This window comes from Mirounga leonina, unplaced genomic scaffold (genome assembly GCF_011800145.1).
Source record: "Mirounga leonina isolate KUSES-001 unplaced genomic scaffold, KU_Mleo_1.0 Mir_53, whole genome shotgun sequence".
In the NCBI taxonomy this organism is placed as follows: Eukaryota; Metazoa; Chordata; class Mammalia; order Carnivora; family Phocidae; genus Mirounga; species Mirounga leonina.
The window spans coordinates 80,410,697-80,428,836 of record NW_023270807.1 but is presented as its reverse complement, the minus strand read 5'-3'; the positions used below and the strand labels follow the sequence as shown (position 1 = coordinate 80,428,836).

The 18,140-nt window shown below is 37.2% G+C and overlaps 2 long non-coding RNA genes across 3 annotated transcripts in view; both read right to left on the bottom strand.

Annotated features, from left to right (window-relative positions):
* LOC118000726 overlaps window positions 1-18,140 on the bottom strand; it is a 53,068-nt gene that overhangs the window by 12,623 nt on the left and 22,305 nt on the right. Inside the window, exon 3 of one of the 2 annotated variants that reach the window (XR_004676541.1) lies at window positions 9,502-9,541. The exons of the other annotated variant lie outside the window; for it this stretch is intronic. This is a non-coding gene — a long non-coding RNA (uncharacterized LOC118000726). Of the gene's footprint in view, window positions 1-9,501; window positions 9,542-18,140 lie in introns of those variants that run through there. 2 annotated transcript variants of the gene reach the window in all.
* Window positions 992-9,442, bottom strand: LOC118000728. The gene is made up of 3 exons (XR_004676544.1): window positions 9,410-9,442; window positions 7,646-7,727; window positions 992-2,468 (listed from the first exon to the last, which is right to left on the bottom strand). It is a non-coding gene; the product is annotated as an uncharacterized LOC118000728 (long non-coding RNA).

Sequence of the window (18,140 nt, the reverse complement as noted above, 5' to 3'; positions counted from 1 at the left end):
CTTAAATAGGATATGAAAAGAAATTCAGTTATGTTGAATTCTACTTTTTTGTTAAATTTTATAGATTTTAGTTAAGCTCCTTTATTTGAAGGCATATTTAGAGGTAAGTCATTTCCTTTTTCTTTTTTCCAACTTTTCCCCAAAATTAGTAGGTAAAAAACTGATTCACTGTTTTTATTAACAAGAAAGATTAGGAATGATATTTGATTGAGAGCTGAATTATAATATATTTCTTATAGTGTGCTACATAAAAAAAAGCCTTAAACTAAACTTTGGCATCCATGAGTAGCATAAGGAACAGAAATGTGTATTTTGGCCACAATTTGCTTCCAGTGAACACATAAGATCTATGTTGAGACTGAAGGAAGTATGAATGTTGAGGTGCTTGGAATTTTACATGGAAGATCTTAGAAGCAACTTTGCTCTCCATTGTCTCTCTATAAAACCAACTTTGGTATTAGATATGAATTCTATTTAAGTTTTTCTTTTACTACCAGAAATGTTAAGAAAGTCTAGTGACATAAGTATTCAAAGACCTTCTTCTTATGATATATTCTAACAATTAAGAAAAACTCATTGCATTATACATCATGACCTGAGGTAAAGTAAATAATTTCCAAATCCCAGACTGCCTTAAAAGGCTCGAGACTGTTTGTTGTGTGGTGATAGACAGATTCATGCTTCCCAATAAGGAAAGTTTATAGGAGTTAAGATGAATTAAACTTCTAGAATATGAAGTTGGAGCAGATGATAAGGAAGGGCTAGAGATCCACTCTTTTCTGGAATAGGTTGAGGAGAATAGGTTTAAACTCTTCTTTAAATATTTGTTAGAATTTGCCTGTGAAGCCATCTGGTCCTGGACTTCTGTTCATTGGGAGTTTTCTGGTTACTGATTCCATTTTTTCTGCTGGTAATTGGTCTGTTCAAATTTTCTATTTCTTCCTGTTTCAGTTTTGGTGGGTTATATGTTTCTAGGAATTTATCCCTTTCTTCTAGATTGTCCAGTTTGTTGGCATGTAGTTTTTCATAATATTCTCTTATAATTGTTTCTATTTCTGTGGTGTTTAGATCCACTCTTTTAATTCTTGTTTCTTTCAGGAATATCTTTTTCCATAGGAAACCTATCAAAGAAAAGTAACCTAGACACCAAGTCATGTCACTTATATTATATGCTTTTCATGTAGAAGGGTGGGGAGGAAAGGGAAGTGGTAGCCTGTGGCATACCATAATGGTCCTGTTAGGAAGATGCTGCTATGTGGTAGTCTGTGGCATAACCGTGATGGACCCGTTAGGAAGGTGCCGCTATGTTACACTGGAGAGACTGCCCAAGAACTGGGCAACATACCTGCTCCCCTCCATCACTATATCCCAGGTAGTCTGATGTGGCTCTATGGTTCCTACCTTTAACTACAAGTCAAAATATTGAGGATCTCTTTTCAAAAATTAGGTTCCTGACCTCATCCCATAATTACTAAAGCAGAATTTCCAGGGGTACAGAGGGGGATCTGGAGTCTAATAAAACAATCACAACAACAACAAAAAGAAAGCAAAATATTTGATGATTAGAGAGATTTGGAAGCAGTGACATTGATTGATGCTCAAATAGATGGGCACCATTAGGTAGTCATGTTACTTCCCTGGGACTTGCTTTTGTTACCTGTAAAATAACAGGGTTATTTTATCAGGCATACAATTTTAAGTCACCTTTTCTATTACTACTTGAATGAAACAGTGGGACACATTTTATGGGACACATTTTAACTTCTTCCTATGTTGACTAAAATCATAGAATATTAGAGTTGAAAAGAAACTTAGTACCTAGTCCAACTACTTGATTGTAAAGACGAGGAAACTAAAAGGTTATTGAAATATTCTGTTTTCTCTTTTAAAATATTTTATAATTTTTTATGGGAAAACCTATCAGGTAAATGGAAATTATCCTTCAAAAATATTTTTTTATGTATTGTGATTTTTAACTGGTAGTTTTTCTACTTTGGATGGGCATTTTCTTCCCAACAACATACCCTTCATTATGCCATCATTGCTGGATTTAAGACGTTTGTAAACATTTCAGACATATTTGATTAGAAACACTTGTATTAATAGAAGTTTTGCTGAGCAGACTTTTTGGGGGAAAACTCCTATATTATTTCAACTGAGGAGTCTGATCTCAGAAAGGAATAAGAACAAGGCCGAAAAAGTGCTTGAGTTTTTGTGCGTGGGCTTGTGTGTGTGCGCATGCACAACCCTTGCACGAGTTCTCTATGTTGCCTTATCACCAAAGCCAAATATAACTTATGTTTGCATAATTCACTTATCAAAAATTAACCTTAACTTTCATTCATTTTTACATAGACAATGAAGATGATTAGATACTATCATGCATGATTTACCTTTACGAGAGAATGTAGTCAGACTCCATGTCATCCTGAGAAAATATCTGGACCTAAGAAAGAGACTCTGCTTCCCTGCAGAGATTTTTAAAATTATTTTTAGACACATTTGCTGACAAATAACTACTTGATATTAGAATCTCCTTCAGTGATTGGAAGTTACTGAATAAAATAGGTGTGGAGACAGCTGCTGTGGCATGTGTGTACCTTGAGAATGTTTTGATTTTCCTCCTTTTCTATAGCGATCTCCAGGAGCTTAAGCTGAAAGTTTTATGAAGTCTAAACTCAAATATGTCCACAGTTCGGCCTAGCTTCTCCTAAGATATCTCTACATAATAAAATCTAAAAGCCTGCATGAATTCCTGCACCCGGCCACACATAACCCCAAATAGCTTCTCATACCCTGATAACCACTCTGCCCACTTAAACCGTCTATTGAATCTGATTAATTTTTGTTTGAAAAAAGGTTACTCCTCTGAAATTTGCCTTTATATGTGAAGTGAGTTTAATTATTTTAGGTAGGCTCAGATTTCTATTCTAATATTATTTTGCTTCAAATTCTGCATGTTTCTTCTTAAGTAGCAAGTATCTTTATTAGAATGTACAACTATGACTTACTTGTTTAATATAGCCCAGAATATGCTCTTTCAAAAAATGGGCTTCCTTAAGTAAAAAATTAAAGCAAAACAAACAAAAAACCAAAGTTGGGGTGGGCAGTTTTCAAGCAAGTGTCTACTCAACATTTTTTACTGTAGGAATTTTTCTTATCATAGAAAATAATTTTCGTTCCAATGGGAAAAAGTCAAAAGACTTAAAATCTGGTACATATTACAATGATCTTTTGAATCCGACATGTATGATTGGCAAATTCTGGAAAAAAATATTCTGCTTATATGAAGTTACGATGGAGTCTAGGAATAGAGAAGAGTCTAGAATAGGAAGGACCATAAAAGTCATGCAGAATAATCTCATGGAGAGGAGAGAAACCCGGAACTCAGAGGTGTGTATGACTGCCAAGTTTACAAGGATGGGCACCACGGTAGGCTCCAGCACCAGTGTCTTGCCTCCCTGTATGCCTGTGTGCATCTAAGACTTGATGGTTTGCAATGCACACTTCTATTCCTTGACTCGTTGACTTCTTCCAACAAACTTCAAGGCAGACTTTGTGATTTCTAATTACAGATGGAAAAATTAAATAACCAAGATAATAAATATTTCTCAAGAGAACACTGAGAAATAAATAGGTGGTTCTACAGACTCCTCATTCCGGCTCTTTTCCAAAAAAAGAGGAAGAGGAAGCAAAGAGTGAACAGTTCTTTTTCACTTACATTTTATGCATGACAAGTTGTTTATTTTGATTTTGTTGAGAGTTTCTCTTTGTCTATTAAATTAGCAGTTTTTATTAATGAAAATTCACAGTGTTGAAATATAAATTCATGACCATCAAAGGTGGATGGTGTAATTGGCATATGTAGCAAGAACTTTTTAAAGGTTCTATGCTTTTTTTTTATTATGTTATGTTAATCACCATACATTACATCATTAGTTTTTGATGTAGTGTTCCATGATTCAGTGTTTGTGTATAACACCCAGTGCTCCATGCAGAACGTGCCCTCTTTAATACCCATCACCAGGCTAACCCATCCATATATGTTAAAAAGAAAAAAGAGAGTTTCTCTTAATTTTGGTTTTCAATCTTCTTAACCAACGTTCATCATGATTTATATGGTTTCAAAAGATAGTATTAAAGAAGTCATGAAGAAGGCTCACTTTATCAAAATATGTTTCATTTTTTGGTGCCTATGCTCCAATATTGTATAAATTTTGTATGTGGGCCAAAATCTTGAAGGTAAACTAATAAGTAGCCAAAGCAATCCTCATCTGTAATACCGAATGAATCCTAATCTCTTCACCCTTCAAAAGAATCACACAAAATTTTCACACTATATGGCTTAAATGTACTCCAGAATAAATGAGAACATTTCCCTTGGAGGTTGCAGTTATTTCCAATTTATAATCTTACTCCAAAATAAATTGTATCTGCCAATTTCTTTTTGAGGCTTTATTCTCCAATTAAATTATTTACTTACGTAATTTTATAAAGATCATTAAACAAATTCAATGTAGCTGTTTGGGATCTGCAGATTTTTCTTTCTATATAATGCCGTTCAGCCTCAAAATAATGCTAAATTATCTAACCTGAATTATATATTTTAAACTTTGCACAAAATTTTGTGTTAAAGTTAACCCAGTTAAAAGATGCTCTGAATTAATGCTATCCGGAGTGAAATAGTTAATCCACAATGAACGCCAGAGAACCATTTACATTATTTTTGAAGAAGTTACATGTTGGAGTAAAAAGAAGCAATAGTTTCTATATGCTAAAATTCAGGAGGTAAATTATTGGGAATAAAGATTCTTCCTAGGAGATCCCAGGCAAGGAGAGAGGAGCTGAGACCAAGCATGCCACCTTGTTAAAAAGGAAACTGGTGGGGGCATAGCCCAGGGAGCCAAAGCTACATGAATTCATGACTTAATCAGCTCAGCAAAAGCAAGCACTAGGTTTTCCCAGGCAAATTGAGGGCCTGGGGAAAACCCAACAGCAACTCCCGGGGGCACCATGCTTAGGATTCAGGCAAGTGGTCATCTTTAAGGAGATTCTTCATAAGACAGCTAAGGACCTGAAACTGAGGCCAGGGCCAGGGTAGGAATGAAGTGATCAGGGAAGGAAATTGTCAAAAGCAAGATACTAGATCAAGAAGCCTTGTCCTGGGGACCAACGTGTAGGGAGGTTAAGAGATGCAGCTCGAGGTGGGCCGGAACATTTCCAACAGGAATAGGAACAGAGAGGTCTTCACCAGCACACCAAACCTTTACTGACATTGGGAGCTGAGCAGACTTGGACAGCAAGTAAGGGACGCACTAATTTCTAGCAGGCAACCAGCGGTGTAACCACCACAAGGCTGAAACACATGGAGGGTCAGTACAGCTTGAGCTCTCAACTGGAATATTTTGAAGAGCTAGAATTGATAGGAGGCCATCAGAAGACTTCTCTGTGAAGAATTTAAAAAGACAGGTAAAGATGATGACATGTAGAAGGATATTCTTTGCTCTCCACCTTTGCTTGATTGTTTTCTTGTGACTATATCAGCAGAATCTAAAAACCTCATCCAGAGAGCCTCATAAAATAAGCCACCCACACCTTCATATAATAGACCATGAGAGCAAAATGAAGTATCCCAGAAATGGAAAGTGGTGTTCTTCTCCAATTGTAATATAAAACAGGCACATGATCATGGTATCTCCCCTGCCAGGTAAGTATGCTGAGCGAAATAAGTCAATCAGAGAAGGACATGTATCATATGACCTCACTGATATGAGGAATTCTTAATCTCAGGAAACAAACTGAGGGTTGCTGGAGTGATGGGGGGTGGGAGGGATGGGGTGCCTGGGTGACAGACATTGGGGAGGGTATGTGGGTATGTGCTACAGTGAGCACTGTGAATTGTGTAAAAATGATGAATCACAGACCTGTACTTCTGAAACAAATAATATATTATATGTTAAAAAAAGAAGAAGATAGTAGGAAGGGTAAAATGAAGGGGGCGGAAATCGGAGGGGGAGACGAACCATGAGAGACTATGGACTCTGAGAAACAAACTGAGGGTTCTAGAGGGGAGGGGGGTGGGGGATGGGTTAGCCCAGTGATGGATATTAAAGAGGGCACGTATTGAATGGAGCACTGGGTGTTATACGCAAACAGTGAGTCATGGAACACTACATCAAAAACTAATGATGTAATGTATGGTGATTAACATAACATAATAAAATTTAAAAAAAAATAGAACCAACCACTGGAAAAAAAAATGAGATAAAACAGGCATGTAATCAAAGAGGAAGCCCATTTTTAGAACTTAGAAAATCACACACTTGTTTGTATGTATGACGTGGGTGAGCATAAGGAATCCCCAAATTGCATCTGAGAATAGAATTTTGTCTCAAGGAAAAAGAAATGCAATGCGTTTATAACTAAAGGCAAAACTTAATCAGCTACTCTGAGCACTGTCTGAATGGAAAGGAGATGGGCTGCACGGAGCCAAAGAAAAGTAGCCCGAGTGCAAGAACATTTAGTATTCCACTGCCATCCAGTGGAAAAGGCCAGGATTTGAAAAGATGAAATTCCTGGCTGGGGCCTAGTCCATTCTGTCTTAGGAGGGGTAGGTCCCCCCAGCCTGATTTGTACCACACAGATAGCCCTCAAGGTCAACCAATTCCAACAGCTCACTTTTCCCACTTGCATTCAAGCAGCCTTCTGAATCTCAAATTAATTACCTAGGTATTTACAGAAGTAAAAGAGTATCTAGACCAGTGTTTCTTTGACGTGTCAGGAAGTTCTCTAATAGAGAAAATAAATAGGTATCCCAAGGTCTGGGACGGTGTCTATAATTCTTGAATTTTGGAGGGTTGTAACTTGAACATTTTTCAGCTCTTAAACAAGGATATTTTCTGCTTTATTCGCTGATTGTGCCAAGAACTTAGTAAAGTGTCAGCAAATAGTAGGCTCAATAAATATTTGTTGAATAGATTAATGCAAATCTTAAATGCTTTAAGTGTTTTGCTATCAGGGAAAAGCAAAAGGTTTTCCTCTCTGCTTCCTGATTTAATCACAGCTGGTAATGTGCTTATTTTATAGAATTGAGGCAATCTGAATTTACATGGATAGCAATTTCTCTTCTTGACATAGTGTCATTGTAATTTGAGACCATGAATCCATTTAAAAATGTGCATACAAATCAAAATAGTTTTTCTCATCGTTGGGCAAACTTTATAAGCATAGTAAGGTAAGAGATGCTTGCTGGTGGAAATTTTAAGTATCTTTTAGCTGAAAAGTTAAGTGACTTATGTCATAGAAAATATTGTGAGGATGTCTCTTTCCTTGTCTTAAGGGGAAAATAGTTAAAGGGCCTTTTCTTTCTTTCTTTCTTTTTTTCTTTTCTTTTTTTTTTTTTGAAAAGGCAGACTGCCGCGTGCAACGTCTCATTTGGATGTGATGTGTCTGGAATCTTGGAAGCTTGACTACCCTGCGTTCTCCTACAAATGGACCTTGAGAGCTTGTCAGGGGCTTCAGAGTGCAGCCACTCTTATACCCTTGACTGAAGACAGGTCCACCCGTATAGTGCAAGTTCCACCGAGCATGCAGCTTCAGGAGGGACCCACAGAGAGAGGTGAGGGAGGAAGGGGACACCACCTACCCAGCCAGATCAGCCAAATCAACCCTGGTGATCAATGCGGTGACAGATGTCACAGCCAGATTGCCCTCACACCCTGAAGAGCCTTTTCGAAGGAAAAAAAACAAACATTATATGAGCTAACTTTTATCACACATAATTGAATTAAGTTTCCAAAATTTCATTGTCAATAGTCAACTCATGACAGCTCTCACACTTTAATTCTGCTGTGTTCTGTCACACCCAGTGAAAGCTTTTACAATTTCACTTCTGTAAACAATTCACTCTTCAAGTGTTTTGCTGAATAAGCCAACTCTGAGAACTACTGTTTATCATTAGGTAAAACCACAATTCATCGTTTAACCCATGTTTTAGCCATTGTTATAATAAGTTTTTAATTCTCCATTAAAAAAATAATTTCACTAAATTGAAAATTTGATGATCATTTTCCTCTGCTTAAATCAGCACATATATATGTCAAATAGCAAGTTTTCAAAGTCATTTCCCATTTCCTTACAAATTTATCTAAAAAGATAAGCATCTAAATAATTATTTCTGCAAATTTACAACAAAAGTCAGCATTTTTTTTTTTTTTGCCAGTCCGTTAATATGCAAGGTAAATCAAGAAGCAAACTCTGAGAGGAGATACTATTGATGGGCTGCTACAGGGCGGCTGATTCATGCAAAATACCAATGTCAGCATCATAGATTTTTTTCCCTGCGTGCATCCATTATGTGTTTTCCCACTCATTAAAAGTAATTCTCCAGACACCTGGGTGGCTCAATTTCCGCTCAGATCATGATCTCAGAGGTCTTGAGATGGAGAACCATCCCCCCCACCGCCCATCCCACCGTGGGGCTCTCTGCTTAGCCCAGAATCTGCTTGTCCCTCTACCTCCCCGTCTGTTTCCCCTTTAGGGTGTATGTGCATGAGCACATGCTCTCATTCTCTCTCAAATAAATAAATAAAATCTTTTTAAAAAGTAATTCTCACATATCTTTTAAAAATTATTTTTACTGGCTATTTTACTATAAAGTGTCCTTTTAGAATTACTGGGCAAAAGTCAGTAACTGATCAAATAGCTAAATTGTTAGTGTCCATGCTTTCCAACTTAAGATAAAGAGCAAGGTTAGCATTCATCTCTCAACCAGTACATTCTAAGATAGTCTTTTGAAGTGTTAGAACTATTGAGCACTAGTCAGTATGGGTAACTTTTTCACCTCTTTTTAAGCTCCCAAGAGATTTGACCATAACTGTAGCATGGAGTTTTACCAAGACTTTTTTTTTTTAATTTAAATTGACTTTAAATTGACCATCAAGCAATTTTGTCTTTTTAAGTGTGCTTTTCATACCTAGCCCATATTGTTGTTTCCTTTTTGGTGCAACATTTTCTGGTTATTTGAATGCTTCATTTTTAATGTTACCCAAAAAAGCAATGATGGTTTATGCAATTATTCTCAGGGTTTTATCCACTAAGAGATATAAAAGATTAGACGTTTGGCAGTGCTACAATATTATAGCTCATATTTTAAATATGCCTCTAAGTATATCCTACTATTTTTAGATGGCAGCTACCTACTACCAGTTCAGTAGTGAAGAGAATGGTCTATGATCTTTTTTACCATCAGTTTCACTGGTAAGGCTGACTAATGACTCCCGGGTGTACTAAAAATTTCTAACGATCTTTCCTATTTTACCCAACATCCAGCTTGTGATCCAAGCTTCCTGTATTAAATCATATAATGTATTTCCTGTTTGAAATTTAATTCTATTTAAAATTATTGTACCTTAAGGGCCTTCGGCTGGGGTCGTGATCCTGGGGTTCTGAGATCGCATTGGGCTGCCTGCTCTTTGGGAAGCCTGCTTCTCCCTCTCCAGCTCCCCCTGCTTGTGTTCCCTCTCCTGCTGTCTCTCTCTCTCTGTCAAGTAAATAAACAAAATCGTTAAAAAAAAATTATTATACTTTAAATGTATCAGTGAAAAAAATGGTAACATCACATACACAAGTACAGACTTTTGGAATACTAATTTGCTACTGGTAGAAAGTAGAACTAAAAGAAATCAAGCACTTGCAAACAAAATATATAATGAGAATAATTGTTAGAAATCCTTAAGCTCTATTTTGGAATCAATGACTTGCCCGGCTGGGGGTGGAGGTACAGTGGTATAATCTAAAGTTTAAAAACAAACACTGATGGGACGCCTCGGTGGCTCAGTCGGCTAGGCATCTGCCTTAGGCTCAGGTCATGATCTCAGGGTCCTGGGATGGAGTCCCGCATCAGGCTCCTTGCTCAACAGGGAGCCTGCTTCTCCCTCTGCCTGCCACTCCCCCTGCTTGTGGGCTCTCTCTTTGACAAATAAATAAAGGTTTTAAAAAAACCACTGATTGCTACAATAACAAAATAATTTCTCAAAAAAATGGCTGTGCAAGTCCCTGATGACACATGAAGAAATCACACTTTGAAGCTTTTCCACTCCAGCAGTCAGTCTCATGAGCAACCTTAGAACATTTTATTCTTCTAGTAGCATGTCCAGATTAATTTCTTGGAACTGCAATATTGGCTGTACTTTATTCCCCCCAGCACAAAGTTACCAAATTTTTCAATCAACAACTGTGCATGAAAACCTTATGCTTTCTGGGATTACACAAAATCAACAAAACATTCATCCAAAAAAAAAAAAAATGTAGACTTCTAAATTTTCATTTTGTTGGCAAATAGAAATCACAGTTTTTTATGCTTTTTATCTTGAAATATTAATAGTTTCATGGGAAGATGAGAAAATAGAATGAGTCCCATGCATATTTTATCTAGTCTCCCCCGGTGATGACATCTTATGAAGCTGTAGCATAAAGTCATTGACATTGGTACATGACTGTTTTAAAACTTGCATTCATTTGTGTGTGTGTGTGTGTGTAATTCTATGCATTTTGCCATGTACAAATTTATATAATTGCCACTACAATCAAGACAGAGATTTTCTATTACCACAAAAGAACTCCCTGTGCAACCTCCTTGTATTTGTGTCCATCTCCCATATTCCCCCTGTCCCTGAGCACTGGCAACCACTCATCTGTCCATCTCTGTAGTTTTATCATTTTGAGGATGTTATATGAATGGAACCATCACAATATAACATTGTGAAATTGACTTTTTTTCACTAAACATAATGTCTTTGAGGTCCATCCAGTTATTTGCATATATCATTATTTCATTAGTTTTTATTGCTGAGTGCTATTCCATTGTATGGATGTCCTAGAGTTTGTTCAACCATACAGCCCTTTAAAGACATTTGAGTAGTTTCAAGTATTTTACTATATAAATCACTCTGAACATTCTTGTACAAGTTTTTGTGTAAACATAAATTTTCTCTGGGGTAAATGCCCCAAAAGAGTACAATTGCCGGGTCATAGGGTAAGTGCGTAATTTAGTTTTGTAAAATCTGGAAGACTATTTCCCAGAGTGGCTGTGCCATATTATATTCCCCACAGCTATGTGTGAGAAATCCACTTTCTCCCCATCCTCACCAATATTTATAATTGATGTTTTTCATTTCATTTTATTTTTTAAAGATTTTATCTATTCATCTGAGACACAGAGATACAGAGAGAGAGAGAACACAAGCAGGGGGAGCTGCAGAGGGAGAAACAGTCTTCCCGCTGAACCAGGCGCTCGATGTGGGGCTTGATTCCAAGACCCTGGGATCATGACCTGAGCTGAAGGCAGACGCTTAACCTTCTGAGCCACGCAGGTGCCCCAACGTTTTTTACTTTCGATGGTCTAATAGGCATGTAATGATATCCCTTTTATATTTCCCTGCTGCACCAGAGTGGAGGAACCAGAGTGCCACCCAGCCCACCTCAGCCCACCTTGGTCCACCTTGATGCCAGGCAAAGGGGAGGCTCCACTTCCTGCTGGGTCCTGATGACAACGGGGTGGGTGGGAATACAGAGTGAAGACCAGCCCAGCTTGCTCCTCCTCATTCTACTTCATCGATGCCAGGGTGGGATAAAGGCTAGCTCCCACCAGGACCCCACTAACACTACTCTGGCAGCAATATCAGACCACTGCAGCCTGTAACCATCGAGTAGGAGGTAGAATTGGCTCCTCCCTCATGTCTGCCAAACCCATGGCATGTGTGCTGTGGGTGAGGTGGACAGAGGATTGAATATTGTATTGGTGTTTTTTGCTCGAGTAGTGGTAGGTATTGTCAAAGAGCTTTTCTCTTATGTTGGGTTGTCTTTTTCCTGGTTCTTTGACCAGGGTGAATAGGCTTTTCTTGGCGTTCTTTTGGCTTACACCTATCAGTGGTTCAGGTTGCAGGCTTCCCCAGTGTCCTGTCTGGGATAGATGGAAGGCAAAAGGAAAATCCAGGGACCCCAACCCTGTATCATGCCTCACATCCTGGGGTAACTGGTCACTTTTCTGTCTTCACCCCAGCTTTCAGAGACTTCTGGTATTTGTTTATAATGGTATGTCCAGGGTTTTTAAAGAAGAAGGACCTGAGAAAGATTGGGCTATTTCAGCTTGGCCAGAACAAGCGGTCTTCCCCCAAACAATTTCTTTTTTATTTTATAGCAGCTTTATTGACATGTAACTCATATGCCATACAATTTGTCCTTTTAAAATGTACAATTCAATGGTTTTTAGTCTATTAACAGAGTTGTACCACCATAACCACTATTTAATTTTAGAACATTCTCATCAACCCAAAGAGAAATCCTACACTGATAGCAGTTAGTCTCTACTTCACCCCCAACACACATAAACACACAAACCCTGGCAACTACTAATCTACTTTCTGTCATTAGAGATTGAGCTATTCTGGAGACTTCATAGAAATGGAGTCATATGTTATATGGCTTTTTTAACTTGCTTTTTTTTTTTTACTTTGCATAATGTTTTCAAAGTTCATTCACATTGTAACATGTATCAATACTTCTTTTTATTGCCAAATAATATTTCATTGCATGGGTATACATTTTTTCCACTTATTAGTTGATATACTTTGGGGTTGTTTCTATTTTGGGGCTTTTATAAATAATGCTGCTAAGAACATTCAAATACAGATTTCATGAAAATATGTGCTTCATTTCTCTTGAATAGATACCTAGAAGTGGAATTTCTGGGTCATATGGTAAGGCTATATTTAACATTTTGAGGACCTGCCAAATATTTTTCCAAAGTGTCTTCACCATTTTACAATCCCACCAGCAAGGTACAAGGATTAAAATTTCTTCACATGCTTGGCAACACTAGCTATTGTCAGGCTTTTTTATTTTAGCAATCTTCTTTGAATTCACATCACTGGATGTGAAGTGGCATCTCATTGTGGCTTTCATTTGCATGTCCCTAATGACTAATGAAATTGAGCATCTTTTCATGGGCTTATTGGCTATTTGTATGTATTCATTGGGGAGATGTCTGTTCAAATCTTCTCTCCCAACATTTAATTGTGCTTTTATTGTTGACTTGTAAGAATTCTTTACATATTCTGGATACAAGTGCCTCATCAGATATATGATTTACAAATATTTTCTCTTATTCTGGGTGTTGTCTTTTTATTTTCTTAATGGTGTCCTTTGAAGCACAGAAGTTCTTAGTTTTGATGAAGTCAACTAAGATTTTTTTTTCTTTTGACATTTATGCGTGGTGTCATATCTAAAAAACATTGCCTAATACCAGGTCATAAAGATTTACTTCTATATTTCCTTATAAACATGTTGTTAGTTTAGCTCTTACATTTAGGTTTATTATTCATTCTTCGTTAATTTTTGTATCTGGTGTGAGGTAGGGGTCTGTGTCTACAAACAGACATAGTTATACTTCTTTTCTAATCTGGATGTCTTTTATTTCCTTTTCTTCACTAATTGACTTGGATATCATCCAGTACAATGGTGAAAAGGAGTGGCAAGAGAGGACAATGGATGCTTTGGAAAGCAGGGAAGGTTTTAAGTTGATGTCCATGGGAAACTGATGGAGCTCCTAGTTGTAGGAAGATGGTACTGATACGTATTTTCCAGGCTTAAAACTCTACAATCTGCAGCTCAGAAAAAAATGGAACAGTGTCCAAGTCAAAAGATTTTGGACCCGAGAGGAACTTATAGCTTAGAATAGGGTAAACAAACAAAATAATTATAAACTAATAATAAAAAGATAAAGAAGTCATCATTTAGGAAAATAAAAGCTAATTATAAAGTAAAATATTTTTCCATCACAAGCATTATAAAGCTCATTATATAAAATTTGGCATTGTTGAAGAGATATAATTAAAACACAATGTTTTCCCAGCCCAAAACAGCAATGGAGAATGAAAGCACTTTTGTTACAGAATAAGCCTTGAACCACACATCACAGAAATCTGCTAAGAGATTTCATACACAGAAAGGAATCTCACCCCCTTATATAACCAAGCTGATTCAGCCCATTACATAGATGTTTTCAAGATGACAGTAACTAGTCCTTACTAAGAGGACTGGACGGTAGCCTTTGTCATAGTTCACCCTGAATTCACCTGGTAATTGAAACGGCCATCTGTGCTAACTGGCCTTATCCACAGGAAGAGCAAACTTACATTTTTATAATAGAAGGTAGTTTTGCAACTTGGAACAAGGTGCCCAACTAAAGTTAGGTTCCTGCCCTCCCATCTATCTTCTTTGATGTTTACATTTTCTTTTGGGGTGGGGAGGGAAGTGTGGTTTAAACAACAAACATTTATTTCTCACAATTCTGGAATAGAGACTGGGAAGTCCAAGATCAAGGAACCTGGCAGATTCTGTGCCTGGTGAGAACCCACTTCCTGGTCCATAGATAAGCATGTTCATTCTCACTGTGTCCTCACACGGTGGAAAGGTTTGATGCTTGCATTTCATTTTTTTTTTAATTTTATTTTATTATGTTATGTTAGTCACCATACCATACATCACCAGTTTTCTTTTTTTTTTTTAAGATTTTATTTATTTATCTGAGACAGAGAGAATGAGAGAGACAGAGAGCACATGAGAGGGGGGAGGGTCAGAGGGAGAAGCAGGCTCCCTGCCGAGCAGGGAGCCCGATGCGGGACTCGATCCAGGGACTCCAGGATCATGACCTGAGCTGAAGGCAGTCGCTTAACCAACTGAGCCACCCAGGCGCCCCCATCACCAGTTTTCGAGGCAGCGATCCACGATTCATGTTTTCGTACAAAACCCAGTGCTCCATGCAGTACGTGCCCTCCTTAATACCCATCACTGGGCTAACCCATCCCACCACCCCCTCCCCTCTAAAACCTTGTTTGTTTCTCAGAGTCCATAGTCTCTCATGGTTCATCTCTCCCTCCAATTTCACTCCCTTCATTTTTCCCTTCCTTCTCCTAATGTCCTCCATGCTATTCCTTATGCTCCACAAATAAGTGAAACCATATGATAATTGACTTTCTCTGCTTGACTTATTTCACTTAGCATAATCTCCTCCAGTCCCAGAGATGGTCCTCAGATCTTTGAGAAAGATTTCCTGTGTCATAAAGCTGACAAAGTCCTATCTAACTTTCAGAAGGAGTTACATCTATTTCGAAGAGAAGATAAAGTATTTGCAATCACAAGTGTTCTAAAGTAAATGTTCTAAGATAAAGGGAGAGAAATCTCTTCCCTTAATGTCAACAGGAGTAATTAAGCTTCTGATTTTTAAATTGTCTTTGCCCTTATATAATACAGAAGAAAGTAAAGGAGCTAACTTTGATATGGTCTATACCTAGATATAACCCCATTAGCATTTTGGTGTATTTTCTTATAGTATTTTATATCTCATTTTGTTTGTTTTTTAAAGCTTTAATCATACAATATAAACATAAGTTTATGTCTAACTTTTTCTCTTAACATTATTGCATGTTATTATAAATATCACATTAAATAGCAGTATTTTAATAGTTGCATTATAGTTAATTTGTTAGGTAATATCTTGGTGAATAAAGCTTTTATTCTTTCATATTCTTTCATATTTCTTTTTGAAAGATTACCAGGAATAGCGTTTCTAAGTAAATAAGAATGAATATTTTAAGTTTTGATGTTGCTGAATTGCTAAAACTTATTTTTCTAAATAGCACAATATGTTTTATCCAATAGTTCATCTTCTCCTTGTTCTTCAAGCAATTGTAGGTTCCTATGATTTTTTTAAGTGACTTTTAAAATTCCTTCTTCTTGCCCTGATTAAATACTCTAAAACATTCAAAATCATTGGGAGTCATGGGAAAGAAAATCCTTGTTATTTTTCACCCTCCTTTTAGGGAGAGCCCAACCCTCTTTGCCCCCATTGGAACCACAGTGAGACACAAAAATAAATTCAAGCCAGTAGCAGCTACCAAAGAGGAGAAAGAATACTTGGTGAATCCAAGGTTGCCTTCTTCAACTTTAAAGCCTTAACGAATGCTTGTGATAATGTTATGCTCATATAAACAGGTTGCCTAATTTTATATTAATAACCAAATGGTGGCCTTTTAAGTAATATATTTGGCTGTGTTACATTTTTTTCTTGCTCTGCTCCAGAGTGTCACATTTGCCCTAGGGACCTGTGAAACTACACCCTGGCAACTCCACTTACCTGAGTCTCTTCAGCAGCCACTGATCTCCTGTGATCGTTGGATTAAAAAAGAAAAAAAAAAGTCCCTAAAACAAAGCATCTTTTCTCTTTTGTTCTACCTCACCTCAAACTTTTCCACTTTTTTTCTTTTTTTAAAAGATTTTATTTATTTTTTTGACAGACAGAGAGAGACAGTGAGAGAGGAAACACAAGCAGGGGGAGTGGGAGAGGAAGAAGCAGGCTTCCTGCCGAACAGGGTCTGGATGCGGGGCTCCATCCCAGGACCCTGGGATCATGACCTGAGCCGAAGGCAGATGCTTAAAGACTGAGCCACCCAGGCGCCCCAAGCTTTTCCACTTTTATTAGCTGTTTGAAAGCTCTAATTAAAGCCACCATGGTTTGATACACAGCCAGTCCCCAGTAAGCTAAATTACAACTCATTCTACAGAGACTCAAAGCTGCGTCTTAGCTTTTAAAGCTAAGACAGTGAATAACAGGTGACATTTGGCCAAATTCAGCATTGGTTTTCTAGTAGAGACAAAAAGGAGGGGTACATAATTTTTTAACATATACAACATAGCTCTTCTTTGTCACATTGATTATTTTAACTTATCCCAAATCCACTATAATTAATGACAACAAAAATGAATTAGGCACTATATAATAAATAAGATATCAAATGTGAGATACTATGGAAACATTTGATCACTGTATCAAATCCAGGCAGTCAGTTGACCAATGTTTTTGTTCATGTAGAATAAAAAGGATATTTGGTCAGGCATATTAAGGAGACAAAGTATAAAAACTATACAGTAGTCTCAGTGATTCAGGATGTAGATGGAGAAATAAGATATTTACACATAAAATGATAACAAAAAACAATACATGATATTGAACAGAAATTATGATATACCTAATATTTCCATAACTTTTTAGGGTTTACAAAGTTTAATCTTCACAATGATTCTGTGAATGTGGTGTTCTTACCATTCAACAGATGGAGAAATTGGGATTTAGGGAGACATGCAGTTGCCCATTATTTCACTTGTAATAACAAATAAAGTCTAACATCAAATTCATGATTCTGAGTATTCTGAACAATTAAATGCCTACAAGATCAAAATTAGAGCATGGCCCTATCAGGGGAGCATTCAGGATAGATGCTGGATTTGACTGGACCTAAGCTCATAGGTCATGTTAAATGCAAAACAAGTTTGTTGCAAAGGTCTGGCAATAGGAATTCTAGGGGCCTCCATTGGAATTTGAATGGTGAGGAAAGCAGCTTGCTTGGAGGGGAGGCTTCAGGTGAGGCTGGAATGGTAAGGCTAAAGTGTTTATACTTTATTAGGTATACGAGTGGGTAACTAATGAAAATGAGAATTTTAGAACAAGGGAGTAACTTTATATCTCTGAAGAAAATGACAATAGCTTTCAATAAGGTACATGAGTCTGAAGTTCTTTCAAATCAAAAATTATTTTAAATTATTAATAAAAATGATTAATTAATCAATTAATCCTTAATTATTTCTATGAACTCAGGACTGCCATACTATGACAGAATCAATTTTCAAACCACTAATCTTGGCAAAAACTTTACAGATATCACTGGGCTGTCAAAATCCTTTTACAGATGCTTCCATTCTGTTTGATAGTAGCTAAAGGATATTCATTTATGTCAACCGTTTCTTTGTTAAAATGCCCCAAAATTCCAAGAAGCATTTTTTTGAATAAGTAACTGAGGTCATCACCTCTAATAAACAACCTTTGTTTCAAAGACTTTGAACATTTTCTGAGGTACAGTGTTGTTTCTCAAAAGCCTTGAGATGCCCTAGAAACTCAGAGGCACGGCAGAGAGGAAGTGAATGGCGTTAACAGTGACGCTGGTTTGGAGTCTATGGAGTGAAGTTTCAAGACCTAAGAATAGATTCAGATCTAGGGTTAGGGAACATTGCTTCTTTGTCTCTCC